The sequence below is a fragment of the Myotis yumanensis genome, unplaced genomic scaffold, assembly GCF_028538775.1.
Source record: "Myotis yumanensis isolate MYYU_CA2020_CCGP unplaced genomic scaffold, mMyoYum1.0.hap1 SCAF_1, whole genome shotgun sequence".
NCBI lineage: Eukaryota > Metazoa > Chordata > Mammalia > Chiroptera > Vespertilionidae > Myotis > Myotis yumanensis.
The window spans coordinates 72859436-72873696 of record NW_027223752.1 but is presented as its reverse complement, the minus strand read 5'-3'; positions in this window follow the sequence as shown (position 1 = coordinate 72873696).

The window sequence follows — 14261 nt, the reverse complement described above, 5'->3', positions numbered from 1 at the left end:
GCCCCGGGACTCCCAGAGAGCGCCTGGGGCTGCTGGGGGCGCGCGGTCCCGGGTCACGTGACGCGCCCGGCCCCGCCCCCACCCCCGCCCCCCGCGGCGTGCCGGCGGCGGCGGCGGGGCCTGCGCCATCTTGGCCCCCCTGAGCGTGATGGCTACGGCCCGGCCCTGAGTGTGCGAGGCGCGGTGGAGCCTCGTAGCGCTACGATGGCGAGGCTGGCGGCTTCTTTCCGGCTTCGCTCCCGTTATTATGGCTGTAGCTGCTCCTCCTCTCGTCAGCAGGGGCTGCCTGGGGCTTGTAATGACACGTCGCTGTCCCTTGGGCTGGGAGCTCAGTCTCCGGCTCCACAGTCAGGCCTTGGGTGTAGCGGGTGCATTTGAGAAAGATGAAATGTAGGAATCCAGTGCACGGTTTCTTGGTCCTTTTTTATTGTTTCGTTTCTGAAAGGTGCACGATGTAACTCAGGGCCGGTGGGTCCCCGGAAGGTAGAGTTGGGAGGGAGCAGCTTCCTGCGGGCTGGTGCCAGAGGACGGGAAACGGGGATAACCAGTTGAGCTGGAAAGGACGGTGAAGTGAGAGCTAAGTGGGGCCCTGACCGGTGTGGCTCAGTGGCTAGAGCGTCGGCCTGCGGACTGAAGGGCCCCGGGTTCGATTCCGATCAAGGGCATGTGCCTTGGTTGCGGGCACCTCCCCAGTAGGAGGTGTGCAGGAGGCAGCTGATCGATGTTTCTAACTCTCTCTCCCTTCCTCTCTGTAAAAAAAAAAATCAATAAGATATATTTTTTTAAAAAGAAGCTAAGTGGGGAAAGGAACGTGTATAGTATCTCCAGGAAGGATCTGGGGAAAGAAAAGGAGAAATGAGACAGGTAAAGACGACCAAAGGTTTGCTTATCTGGGCTTTATGGAGGGCCCCGCTATGGGTTTCTTTTCTAATAAGTGAAAGGACATGGTTGAGGGCTCTGACATTGACTGATAGGCCTAGGTCCCAGAATAATAATTCGTAAGAATTAAGATTATAGAGTTATTTCTTGGTTGCCTCGAGGCTGATCGTGCTACAATATGTCTTGAAAGGACAAAACTCCATCTTGTACGTTTTTGGATTCTCACAATACCTGCATATCATCCTCCAGGTAAACGGTTATTTTAAATATTTTGGAGACCAAGAAAGAGAAAGAGAGGGAAAATTACTGATTAATTGTATTTTCAACAACAAAAAAAGTTAAAATTTGTTCTGGGAGTCCAAACATTTTAAAATCCCTGATGAAACCCCTTACACGATAACATTACAAAACAAAAAGGATAACAATAATTCCCCACCATCCGGCACATTCCTTTAAGAAGGGTTCGGGAAGAATGTGTGAGTGAGTTGTCCAGAACAGTTGCAAAAATACCTTTTACCCACCTTCACCTGCCACCCCTTTCCCTCCATTCAAAACTCTAAGAAGGATTGGGATAAAGGTGTAGGAAAGAGTATTTAATAAAGCAAGAAACCTCATTTTTTTTTTTTAATTCTGAAAAGAGCAGTAAATTCGCTACAGTCCCTAAATTAGTACTAGGGTATAGGTCTAGTTGAATCAAGAAATAACCTGATCAGCAGAGGTCACCATGAGTCTCAGACTTGCAGAAGGATCGCTTGAAAATGTAGGACCAAGAACAGAATTTCTATGGCTGTGTGCTATATTTTTCTCTGGCTACAAGAAAATTTAAGCTTGATCTAAGAGATTGGACGTGATCTAAATGTATGCTAAGTGCCTATAGTAGTGTTATTTATACTTGCCAGGTCATCATAAACTTAGGGGCCTAAAAAGCAGCAATTCTTTACTTACCTCACAAATACGCATTTTGGAGAAGGCTCGATGGGACAGCTTATCTTTGCACCGCATGACATCAGCTGGGGCAGCTCAAAGTTGAGGCCAAGGTCTGGAACCTGAAAGCTTGTTCACTCACATGTCTGGAAATTGATGCTGGCTTGTTGTTGGGACTCGAGCTGGGACTGGCCTCTCTAGGTAGCTGCCTACCTTCCTCACTGCCTGGCAGCTACACTCCAAAAGTGAGTATTCCAAGAGAGACTCACAAGAGGACACGGCAGAAGCTGCATTGACTTTTATGAGTTAACCTCAGAACTCATATGACATCACTTCCACTATATTGTATCTGTTGAAACAGTAAAAGTCACATTTAAGGGGAGAGGACATAGATCATACCTCCCAAGGGGAGGATTGTCAGTCATATTGTAAAACGAGCATGTGGGATGAGACACGTTGCAGTCATTTAAAGAAAATATGTCAAAAGAAATCCTTCAAAAGGTCCCATTTCCGGTATATTTCTTTGGGAATTAAACCTGAAGAGGTAAAAAAAAAAACCACCAAAATGAATGACAGTTCATTTCAATTACTTATCATGTACAGGTGCTCTGTGGATATGAGCTGGCCAATAGTAACACCTGACAGCAATCTGATACACGGTTGAAGGCAGGTGATTAGGACCACCCGCCAACACGTTTATGTGCTCACTAATTTTTATACAAACTTTCTGGAGATACACTTAAAGCAGATAATGGGAAATGGAGTAAAAAAATAACTAATCTCTATCTCAGATAATGTTATCAGTAACGTTCCTCTCCCATAATGAACAGTATAAGAAGGCATTCTCCCAATTTAAAAACACCCTATGTTCCCAGTTTTTAAGTTAGTTGTTTAGCACTCAGGATCCATTTCCCTGTAGAAATAATAAACATGGAAATAGCGTTCCCAGGCAAGATAGGGGCAAAAAGAGGGAATGAGAGGCTCTACGGATTAAGGACTCCCAGGGAAGCCCTACTTAGTCTGTACCTCTCCCTGGAGGCCTGCCCCCTTCAGTCTTTTTAAAGAGTTACTTCTCTTTTCCTCATAACAGTAGTTTACTCATTTAACAAATGTTAATACCCTTGTGCTGGGAAGGCAGGAATACAGTAGTGTGGACTAGAATAGATTCTCATAGCTTTCAACAATCACCTGTTCCTTAATAATATACCTACTGGGGTTTGCTTAGGAAGTTTCCTTCTAGTAACCATGGGAAAATAGTTGTAAGGTTAATTTTATGTGGCAACTTGACTGGTCTATGGATTGCCCAAATATTGGGATAAAGGTGTAGGTATAGGTCTAACGTTATCCTGGGTTTGTCTATGAGAGTATTTCTGGATGAGATTAACATTTGAGTCTGTAGACTGAGCAAAAAAGATTGTCCTTCTTAAAACCCTTAAGACAGGTGGTCGTCCAACATATGGAAGAAACCAAAGTGCCCATCAATAGAAAAGTAGATAAAAAACTGGTACATATATACAGTGGAATATTACTTGATTACAAAAAAAAACAAAATCTTACCATTTGTGGATGGACCTAGAGGTTATTATGCTAAGTGAATAAGTCAAAGACAAATACCATGTGATTTCACTTATATGTGAAATCTAAAGAACTAAATAAACAAATAAAATTGAAACACCCTAGCCCAGGGGTCCTCAAACTACGTCCCACGGGCCACATGCAAATACAAATATTGTATTTGTTCCCGTTTTGTTTTTTTACTTCAAAATAAGATATGTACAGTGTGCATAGGAATTTGTTCATAGTTTTTTTTTAAACTATAGTCCAGCCCTCCAACGGTCTGAGGGACAGTGAACTGGCCCCCTGTTTAAAAAGTTTGAGGACCCCTGCCCTAGCCAGTTTAGCTCAGTGGATAGAGCGTCGGCCTGCAGACTGAAGAGTCCTGGGTTCGATTCCAGTCTAGGGCACATGCCTGTGTTGCAGGCTCGATCCCCAGTAGGGGGCATTCAGGAGTCAGCCAATTAATGATTCTCTCTCATCATTGATGTTTCTCTCTCTCCCTCTACCTTCCTCTCTGAAATCAATATATATATATATATATATATATATATATATATATATATATATATATATTTAATTGAAACAGACATAGATACAGAGAACAGACTGATGGTTGACAGAGGGGAGGGGAGGTGGGGCTGGGTGAAAAGGTTGAAGGGATTAAGACGTACAAATTGGTCCCCAGTAGGGGGTATGCAGGAGGCAGCTGATGGATGTTTCTCTCTCATTGATGTTTCTAACTTTCTATCCCTCTCCCTTCCTCTCTGTAAAAAATCAATAAAATATATATTTTTTAAAAAGTACAAATTGATAGTTAGAAAAGAGTCATGGGGATGTAAAGTACAGCATAGGGAATATAGTCAATAATATTGCAATAACTGTCTGGTGCAAGGTGGGTATTTGAAGTACTGGGGGGAAATCACTTTTGAAAGTATATGATTGTCTAACCACTATGCTAAAACTAAAAATATTTAAACTGTAATTGAAAAATAAAATTAAAAAATTAATAAACAATGGGTGGGCCTCATCTAATCAGTTGAAGATCTGACTAGAGCAAATGGACAATAGGAAATTTTTAAAAGCCTACTTCCTTCTCTATTTTTTTCTCTTTTATACTCCAATGGTGTAGTGATAGGCAGTGATGGCGAACCTTTTGAGCTCAGCATGTCAGCATTTTGAAAAACCCTAACTTAACTCTGGTGCCGGGTCACATATAGAAATTTTTTGATATTTGTAACCATAGTAAAACAAAGATTTATATTTTTGATATTTATTTTATATATTTAAATGCCATTTAACAAAGAAAAATCAACCAAAAAAAATGAATTCGCGTGTCACCTCTGACATGCGTGTCATAGGTTCGCCATCACTGTGATAGGTAAAATTTGAATATAGGTGCTAATAACAAGTCTTTACATACCTACAGAATGTAATAGGATCCATTTCTGTTCAAAAGAATTCCCAGATGTCCACTTCTTGGGCATTTATTGAAGAGCAGGAAGGGGGTTAGGTAGGGGGAAGAAGAAATGAAATAGGATTTAGGATAATTGCAAAGACCAAGCTGGTGGTGGGAAGCAAGGAGGAGCTTCTGGGTTTTATTCCCCCTTCCTTCTTCCCTTTCTTCATTGAAGGTCTCCTCCTCCTCCCTCCTATACCCCACACCACACCCTCATATGCCCCTGCATGGCCTCTCACTAAAGGTGGAGAAAAGAAAAATGTTGGAGAAATGGTAATGTTTTGAGTTGTTAAGCCCAAGCAGCAGCATGCTGATAAAAGAGGGGTCCTTATGGCCCCTGACTACCCATCTGGAATAAGTGATTCTATTTCCAAATGGCTGTTTCTATGCCTATATAAAAGACATAGATGGTGCTGATTATTATGTAGGCATTCCTAGTGTTCAACAATATCTCATTCTCCTTAAGGGCACACAGAAGATGATTTTTTTTAGCTGCTCTCGCAAGTGGGCAGGGTCGTGCAACTATTAATGACTAATGATATGTGAGTAAAAGTGACAGATGATTTCTGGGCTATGTCAGTGATTCTCTAGTCTCTGCTGCCCTACCATTGCAATGATGGAAGGGGTCTTGTGTTGAACTAGCAGATCTGAAATACTGAAGCAGCCTATGTTTCTGAGACACCATATTCAGGGTAAGGAGGGGGTCAGCACAGGCAGATGCCCTAGAGAGCCACCCTGACTCACAACAATTTTTTCTTATTGTATTGATTTAGAGAGACAGAGGAAGGGAGGGAGAGAGAGAGAGAAAACAAACAAACATCGTTTTATTGTTCCACTTATATATAGACTCATTGGTTGTTTTTTGTATGTGCCTTGACCGGAGATTGAACCTGCAACCTTGGCATATTGGAACAATGCTCTAACCAACTGAGCTACCTACAACAAATTTTGTATGAGCAAGAAATAAACCTTTATTGTACTTAAACAACCAAGATTTGCGGAGCTGCTCATTATCAGAATAACACAGCCTATCCTGGCAGATATAGCTCAGAAAGAAAGTGCAGACTTTATTTCTGAGGAATAGAAGCTGAGTCAGTACTTCAAAAAAAAAGCTCTGTATATTGATAATGGTAATAAGGATATCCTAGATCCTTGTAAGATAATGATAGGTGATAATAGAGCCTCCGGGGAATCTTTGAATTAAGCTATTTGGGTTTTGTCATGTCCAAAAACATACTGGTCACTGGTAAGTTCATGGAGAGAGTACTTATGCTTAGTATAGGTGACAACCCATTTCTTTTTTCCTGGAAACCCAGATTGTCTCTTTACATAGGCAAACATATCAGCTCCCTCAAGAAAACAATCTAGTATAGCGGGCAAGGGGAACAGCACAAGTGTTGGTGTCAGCTGGCCCTGAGTTTGAATGCCTGCTCTCCTATTTCCATTTGTTCCCCTGGGCAGTTATATGACCTGTCTAAGCTCAATTTCCTCTACCAAATAGGGGTTAAAATGCCTATTTTGTAAGGCTGTTTTAAAGACAGTAAAATACCTAATTAATGAAAATCTCTAAAAGTTCTGGCACATTGTAGGAAATCAATAAAAGGTGACACAATTGATGCTTAAAACAGATATCAAAGGGGGTTAAAGCATCACCTTTCAGCATCTTAAATAATTCTCTTTGTAGATTTAAATAAAATACTGCCTAACAAGCCTTGTATTTTAAAAAATGGAAGAACCATTTTATTTGCAATTAGCAAAGGACAGAATGACTTTTGGGAAATTTTGCTTGAAGAGTTAGAAGTCCAGAATTTAGTCTTTACATTTTGGGGCTAAATATGTTCACTTTAGGGTTTTAAGTTTTTGGTATATTAAATTACCATCAAAGCAATTATCTGTTCAAAAGTTACTAATACAGACCGTCCCATATTCTAAATTACCTCAATGTGTGGACTGTGAAATGATTTCCTACTGATATGAATCTATGAATATATCTCCTAATCCAGTTTCCCAATTTGTAATAGTCCTCACACCTATAGATTGCTATTAAATTCATCAAAATATCAGGGAGGTGGAAGGTTGAATAACCACATGGCCTCAATAGTCTCACACACACAGACACATACACATGCACATATACTAGTACACATAGTAATCATAAAGCAACCTGACTAGTTTTTTTAATAGTAAATATGCCAAAACTAGAACACCCATGAGTATTCACCTTTAAAGGAGTCACCTTAGGAAGCTGTTTAGCTGTTGAAAAATATCACGATTTCACAACACACTTTTTGGAGCTCCTTTTTTATAATTAACTTCAGAAACTGGCACATCCTTTTCTATATCCCTGATCATAACAAACATGTCCTTTAAGAGTAAATTTGATTATTTTTGAGAGAGCCAAAAGTTATCTGGGACCAATTCTTGTGAATTAAGTGATCAAGATAGTATTTTCTTTGATAAAAGATGAGATATGACTATAAAATAATGTGACTCATAGTTTGACTTGGAAGTAATAGCCCAGCTTTGGAATAAAAGTATATACTTAACTTATTTCTGAATTTAAAGGGCAAGATTCATTTGGGTATTTAAATGTGTGAATTCATCCAAACATTCATAAAGTGATGCAAAAGTCACTAGGTACTTTTTATTTCATACTTTCTTGAGCATGAAGAGCTGTATTACCACTCCTACTTCTGGCTACCAGGCCATAGAAAACTGTAAGAACAAGTAACTTTACCTCCTAGAAGGAGAGGAGAAAGAGGGCAGGGCAGAAAATGGTATTCATAAAATTGATGGCTAAAAAACTCTCATATTTGGCAAAAATCATAAGCCTTTTTAAGAAGCTGAGCGAATCCTAATAGGATAGACCTAAAGAAATCCACACCAAGACACATCATAGAGTTCTGGACACTAAGACCAAAAAAAAAAAAATTTAATCTTGAAATCAGCCAAAGAGAAATGCCACACTACAATGTGAATGACTGCAGATTTCTCACTGAAACCCTGTAGGCCAAAGTGGCACAACATTTTTCAAGCACTGAAAGAAAAGACCTGCTTACCTATGCCCTGGCCTGTATGGCTCAGTAGGTCCTGTGCACTGAAAGATTGCTGGTTCAATTCTCAGGCAGGGCACAGGCCAGGGATTTGGACGTGCAGGAGGCAACCAATCAATGCTCCATTCTCACATCGATGTTTCTCTCTCCCTCTTCCTTCCTCTCTAGAAATCAATTAAAAATATTCTTTTTTTTTTTTTTAAAGACCTGCTGACCTAGAATTCTACATCAAATGAAAATATCCTTCAGGAATGAAGGAGAAAAGGATTGTGGTTTTGAAATTTAGTATCCAATAATCAAACAATGTGGGAGTTTTCTCTCAGGAAGTTGAGGGTAAAGAGTAAGACCAGGAGATATATTTTGGGAGAGCAGGGAAGTCATGGAGAGGTAGAGACTCTTACTTGGAGAACTGAACTAATGGTTTAGAATAGACTTTGTAAAATAAGGAAATCTTGGGGTATCCTGACAAATTGTGAACCCCACTTATGCAATGACACTATAATCAGGCCAGGTGCTCCAAGGTGTTACAGTTTATCTCCCAGGAGCTGGTTAAGAACCAGTCTTTTGTTTGAAATGAACAGTCTGTATATCCCAAGCCTGCTGACTTAACCTTTTATTTCACATAGGGCAACCACATGCAATTATGGACCTTGTTTGGATCCTGATTTAAATAAACCATTGTAAAACAACAATCCATTTTCTTTTAATAGCTAATTAAGTTATAATTGACATTAATAAATTGCATATATTCATATTGTATAATTTGGTAAATCATCACCACCATCAAGATAATGAACATATCCATCAAACTGAAGAGTTTCTTCTTGTCCCTCTGGAATCCCTCCCTCCAGCTCACTCCTATCCACCCTACCACAGGCAATCACTTATCTTCTGTTACTAAATTCATATTTTTTAGAATTTTATATAAATGAAGTATGTATTCTGCCTGGCTTATTTCACTCAGCAAAATTATTCTGAGATTCATCTATATTATTATTACACTAGAGGCCCGATGCACAAAATTCGTGCACTTGGGGAGGGGGGCGTCCCTCAGCCCGGCCTGCGCCCTCTTGCATTTCAGGAGCCCCCAGGGGATGTTCGACTGACGGCTTAGGCCCGCTCCCCTCAGGGGGAGCGGGCCTAAGCCAACAGTTGGACATCCTTAGCACAGCTGCAGAGGCGGGAGAGGCTCCTGCCACCACCGCTGCGCTTGCCAGCCTTACACCCCACTTCTGGCTGAGCAGCACTTCCCCTGTGGGAGCGCACTGACCACCTGGGGCAGCTCCTGCATTGAGCATCTGCTCCCTGGTGGTCAGTGTCGTGTTTCCTTCCACGTCCTGCGTGGTTCAGGGTTCAGGTCTGGAAGTGGAGCCGCACACAAATGAAATAGAAAAGACACAAGATAATTTGGGAATATGGGGGACCAGGCGAGCAAGTCCAACTCAGGGAGAAGGACTTCCACTGTGCTCAGGCCTCACCAAGCTTTTATAGTGAGAGGTAAACAAGGTAGTGATTACCATAGTTACACAGTTCTTGTGAGTTTCACTTGTTTTGACCATGGTTACACTTCCTGCACTTCCTCATCCCATTAGCTTTCCCAGATAAGATCTAGGGAGTGTTATAAGGTCAAGCCTAATTATGCTAAGAGGACTGTGCCCTTTAAGCTAGGACTTGTTTGTGACTTTGCCAGCAGGCCAGTCCGAGGCTTAACCCTATATCAGTTTCCCACAGGTCAGTGTGCGTCATAGTGTCCAGTGGTTCTGCTATTCAGTGGATTTGCATATTACCCTTTTATTATATAGGATAGGTGGTGTATTTCTTTTTATTGGTGAATAGTATCCCATTGTTTTGATATATCTCAATTTGTTTTTACCTTAATTTGTCCATTACCTGTTGGTGAACATTTGTACTGTTTCCAGTTTGGGGATTAAACTTCTATGAACACTTAAATACAAGTCTTTGTATGAATATATGCTTTCATTTCTCTTGGTGATACCTAAGGATGGAATAGTTGTGTCATATGGTAGGTATATGTTTAACTTTTATATTAAAATTGCATGATAGACCTACATGAAAAACCTAAAACTATAAAACATCTAAAAGAAAACAGGGAAAAATCTTTGTGACCTTGGGTTAGGCAAAAATTTCTTGCCTAACAGAAAACATGACTCATAAAAGAAAAAATGATGAACTTCCTTAAAAGTAAGAACTATTCTCTTTGTAAAACACTGTTAAAAGAATGAAAAAACAAGCCTCAGACTGGGAGAAAATCTTTGCAAATCCCATCTACACTAATAAAAGAGAAACATGGTAATTGGCGTACGACCGCTACCCTTCCCATTGGCTAATCAGCGTATCCTTATGCAAATTAACTGTCAGCCAAGATGGCGGCCGGCAGCCATGCACTGAAGCGAGCAGGGAGACTTGCTTCCTCCAGGAACTGCAGACTCCAACATTCCCCGCCTCACTTGCCGGACTCTCAACTGCAACTCTAAGCAACTATTACTATGTTGCAAATAAGAAGCTAAACAAAACTGGCTTTCAGTCAGCCCCGGACCGCAACATTGTATCCATGTTTTCAGCAGCGAGGCCTCAGAGCTAAAGCTGGCCCAGAATAAAAAAAAAAAAAAAAGAAAACAAGGAGCGGTTGGGAGCTTTTAGTCAACTGCCAGCGGGAAAACAGCCCTCAGTGACTCAGCCAGCCTGGCCAGGCACCCCAGTGGGGACCCCCACCCTGATCCAGGACACGCTTCAGGGCAAACCAGCCAGCCCCTACCCATGCACCAGGCCTCTGTTCTATATAGTAAAAGGGTAATATGCCTCCCAGCACCAGGATCAGCGGAGCAGTGAGGCTCCCGGCACCGGGATCAGCGAGACAGGGGGCAGCGCCCAAACCCCCCGATCGGCCCTGCTCTGTGCCTGATAGGGGGGAGCTCCCCAATCCCCTGATCGCCCTGCGGCTCTGTGTGTGACAGGGTGCAGCGCACCAACCCCCTGATCGACCCTGCTCTGTGTGTGACAGGGTGCGGTGCCCCAACCCTCCCCCCCCCAACGGGCCCTGCTCTGTGTGTGACAGGGTAGAACCATAACCTCTCCATCGGCCCTGCTCTGAGGGTGACAGTGGCGGTGCCCCAACCCCCTGATCGGCCCTGCTCTGTGGGTAATAGAAGGTGGCGCCCCAACCCCCCTCCACGGGCCTTGCTCTGTGTGTGACAGGGTAGAGCCATAACCTTCCCATTGGCCCTGCCCTGAGTGTAACAGGGTGCAGCACCCAAACCCCTTGATCCGCCCTGCTCTGTGTGTGACAGGGGGCGGTGCCCCAGCTCCCCTATCGGCCCTACTCTGTGAGTGACAGGGGGGAGTACCTCAACCCCCTGATGGGCCCTGCTCTGTGAGTGACAGGGAGCAGCGCCCCAACCCCCTGATTGGCCCTGCTCTGTGAGTGACAGGGGCAGCGCCCCAACCCCCTGATCAGCCCTGCTCTGTGCGTGACAGGGGGTGGCGCCGCAACCTCCCCATCGACCCTGCCTTGAGTGTAACAGGGGCGGTGCCCCAACCCCCCAATCAGTCTACCCTGAGCGTGACTGAGGGTGGCATTGCAACCTCCCAATCCGACCCTGCTCTGTGCATGACGGGGTGGCGCCCCAACTCCCCAATCGGCCCTGCTCTGAGCCTGACCAGGGGCTGCACTTAGGGATTGGGCCTGCCCTCTGCCACCCGGGAGCAGGCCTAAGCCAGCAGGTCGTTATCTCCCGAGGGGTCCCAGACTGTGAGAGGGCACAGGCCGGGCTGGGGGACCCCCTCCCCCACCCTGAGTGCACAAATTTTTGTGCACCGGGCCTCTAGTATCTTATAAAAGACTTACTTCCAGAATCCTATACAGTGGGGCCTTGACTTATGAGTTTAATTCATTCCGAGACCGAGCTCTTTAAGGAGCTCGTTAACTCAAATTACTCTGTCAACTCAATGCAAAAAATCAGCTGAGAGACAGCTGGTATCTCAAAAAACTCGTTAGTCGGGACACTCGTAAGTCAAGGCCCCACTGTATAATAAAAGCCTAATATGCTAAGTGTCTGTGGTCTGGTTGTCTGTTCAACCAATCAAATTGTAATATGCTAATGATATGCTAAGGTTGCTCAACCACTTTCTATGATGTGCACTGACCACCAGGGGGCAGACTCTCTGACTGGTAGGTTAGCTTGCTGCTGGGGTGTGGCTGATTAGGACTGAGCCAGATGGGCCGGCATGCCCTGGAGCCCTCCTCCTGTGGTCCTTCCCCAGCTGGCCAACCTCCCGCATCCTTCCCCAGCCCCGATCGTGCACTGGGTCCCTCGGCCTGGCCTACGCCCTCTTGCATTCCGGGACCCTTTGGTGGATGTCAGAGAGATGGTTTCGGCCCAATCCATAGGCCAGGCCGAGGGACCCCACTGGTGCATGAATTCGTGCACCAGGCCTCTAATCTACACTAATAAAAGAGAAACATGGTAATTAGCATACGACCTCTACCCTTCCCATTGGCTAATCAGCATATCCTTATGCAAATTAACTGTCAGCCAAGATGGCGGCCGGCAGCCATGCACTGAAGCGAACAGGGAGGCTTGCTTGCTCCAGTGAAGGCAGACTCCAACGTTCCTGCCTGACTTGCCGGCCTCTCAGCTGCAACTCTAAGCAACTATGTTGCAAATATAGAAGCTAAACAAAACCCCAGAAACCGGCTTTCAGTCAGCCGGGCTTCAGCCAGCCGGACCGCAACATTGTATCAAATACAGAAGGTAAAGGCCAGAAACATGCTTTCAGCAGCGAAGCCTCAGAGCTAAAGCTGGCCCAGAATAGAAAAAAAAAAAAAGAAAAAAAGGAGCAGTTGGGAGCTTCAGTCACCCGCCAGCCTGAAAAAGGCCCTCAGCCCCTTAGCCAGACTGGCCAGGCACCCCAGTGGGGACCCCCACCCTGATCCAGGACACCCTTCAGAGCAAACCAGCTGGCCCCCACCCATGCACCAGGCCTCTATTCTATATAGTAAAAGGGTAATATGCCTCCTGGCACCGGGATCAGCGGAGCAGCGAGGCCTCCCGGCACTGGGATCAGCGTGACAGGGGGCAGCGCCCAAACCCCCTGATCGGCCCTGCTCTGTGAGTGACAGGGGGCAGCGCCTCAACCCCCTGATTGGCCCTGCTCTGAGCGTGACAGGGGGTGGTGCCGCAACCTCCCCATCAACCCTGCCTTGAGTGTGACAGGGGGAGGTGCCCCAACCCCCCAATCAGCCCTACCCTGAGCGTGACTGAGGGTGGCATCGCAAACCCCGATCCACCCTGCTCTGTGCATGACAGGGGGCAGCGCCCCAACTCCCCAATCTGCCCTGGTCTGAGCCTGACCAGGGGCTGCACCTAGGGATTGGGCGTGCCCTCTGCCACCCGGGAGCAGGCCTAAGCCAGCAGGTCATTATCTCCCAAGGGGTCCCAGACTGTGAGAGGGCACAGGTCAGGCTGGGGGACCCCCCTCCCCCTCCGAGTGCACAAATTTTTGTGCACCGGGCCTCTAGTCCTATCTAATAAAAGAGAAACATGGTAATTAGCTGTACATCTGCTATCCTTCCCATTAGCTAATCAGTGAGTATATGCAAATTAACTGACAACCAAGATGGTGGCCGGCAGCCATGCACTGAAGCAAACAGGGAGGCTTGCTTGCTCCAGTGATTGGTGGACTCCAACATTCCCCGCCTGACTTGCCGGCCTCTCAGCTGCAACTCTAAGCAACTATGTTGCAAATATAGAAGCTAAACAAAACCCCAGAAACCTGCTTTATTCAGCCAGGCTTCAGCCAGCCGGACCGCAACATTGTATCAAATACAGAACGTAAACAAAGGCCAGAAACCGGCTTTCAGCAGCCGAGGCCTCAGAGCTAAAGCTGGCCCAGAATAAAAAAAAGAAAAAGAAAAAGAAAAAAAGGAGCGGTTGGGAGCTTCAGTCACCTGCCAGCCTGAAAACGGCCCTCAGCCCCTCAGCCAGGCTGGCCAGGCACCCCAGTGGGGACCCCCACCCTGATCCAGGACACCCTTCAGGCCAAACCAGCCAGCCCCCACCCGTGCACCAGGCCTCTATTCTATATAGTAAAAGGGTAATATGCCTCCCGGCACCGGGATCAGCGTGACAGGGGGCAGCGCCCAAACCCCCTGATTGCCCTGCGGCTCTGTGTGTGACAGGACAGACGCTCAATGCAGGAGCTGCCCCCTGGTGGTCAGTGCGCTCCCACAGGGGGAGCTTTGCTCAGCCACAAGCCAGGCTGATGGTTGCCAGTATAGCAGTGGTGGCGGTAGCCTCTCCCTCCTCAGCAGCGCTAAGGATGTCCTACCGCAGCTTAGGCCTGGTCCCCACTGGCCAGTGGACATCCCCTGA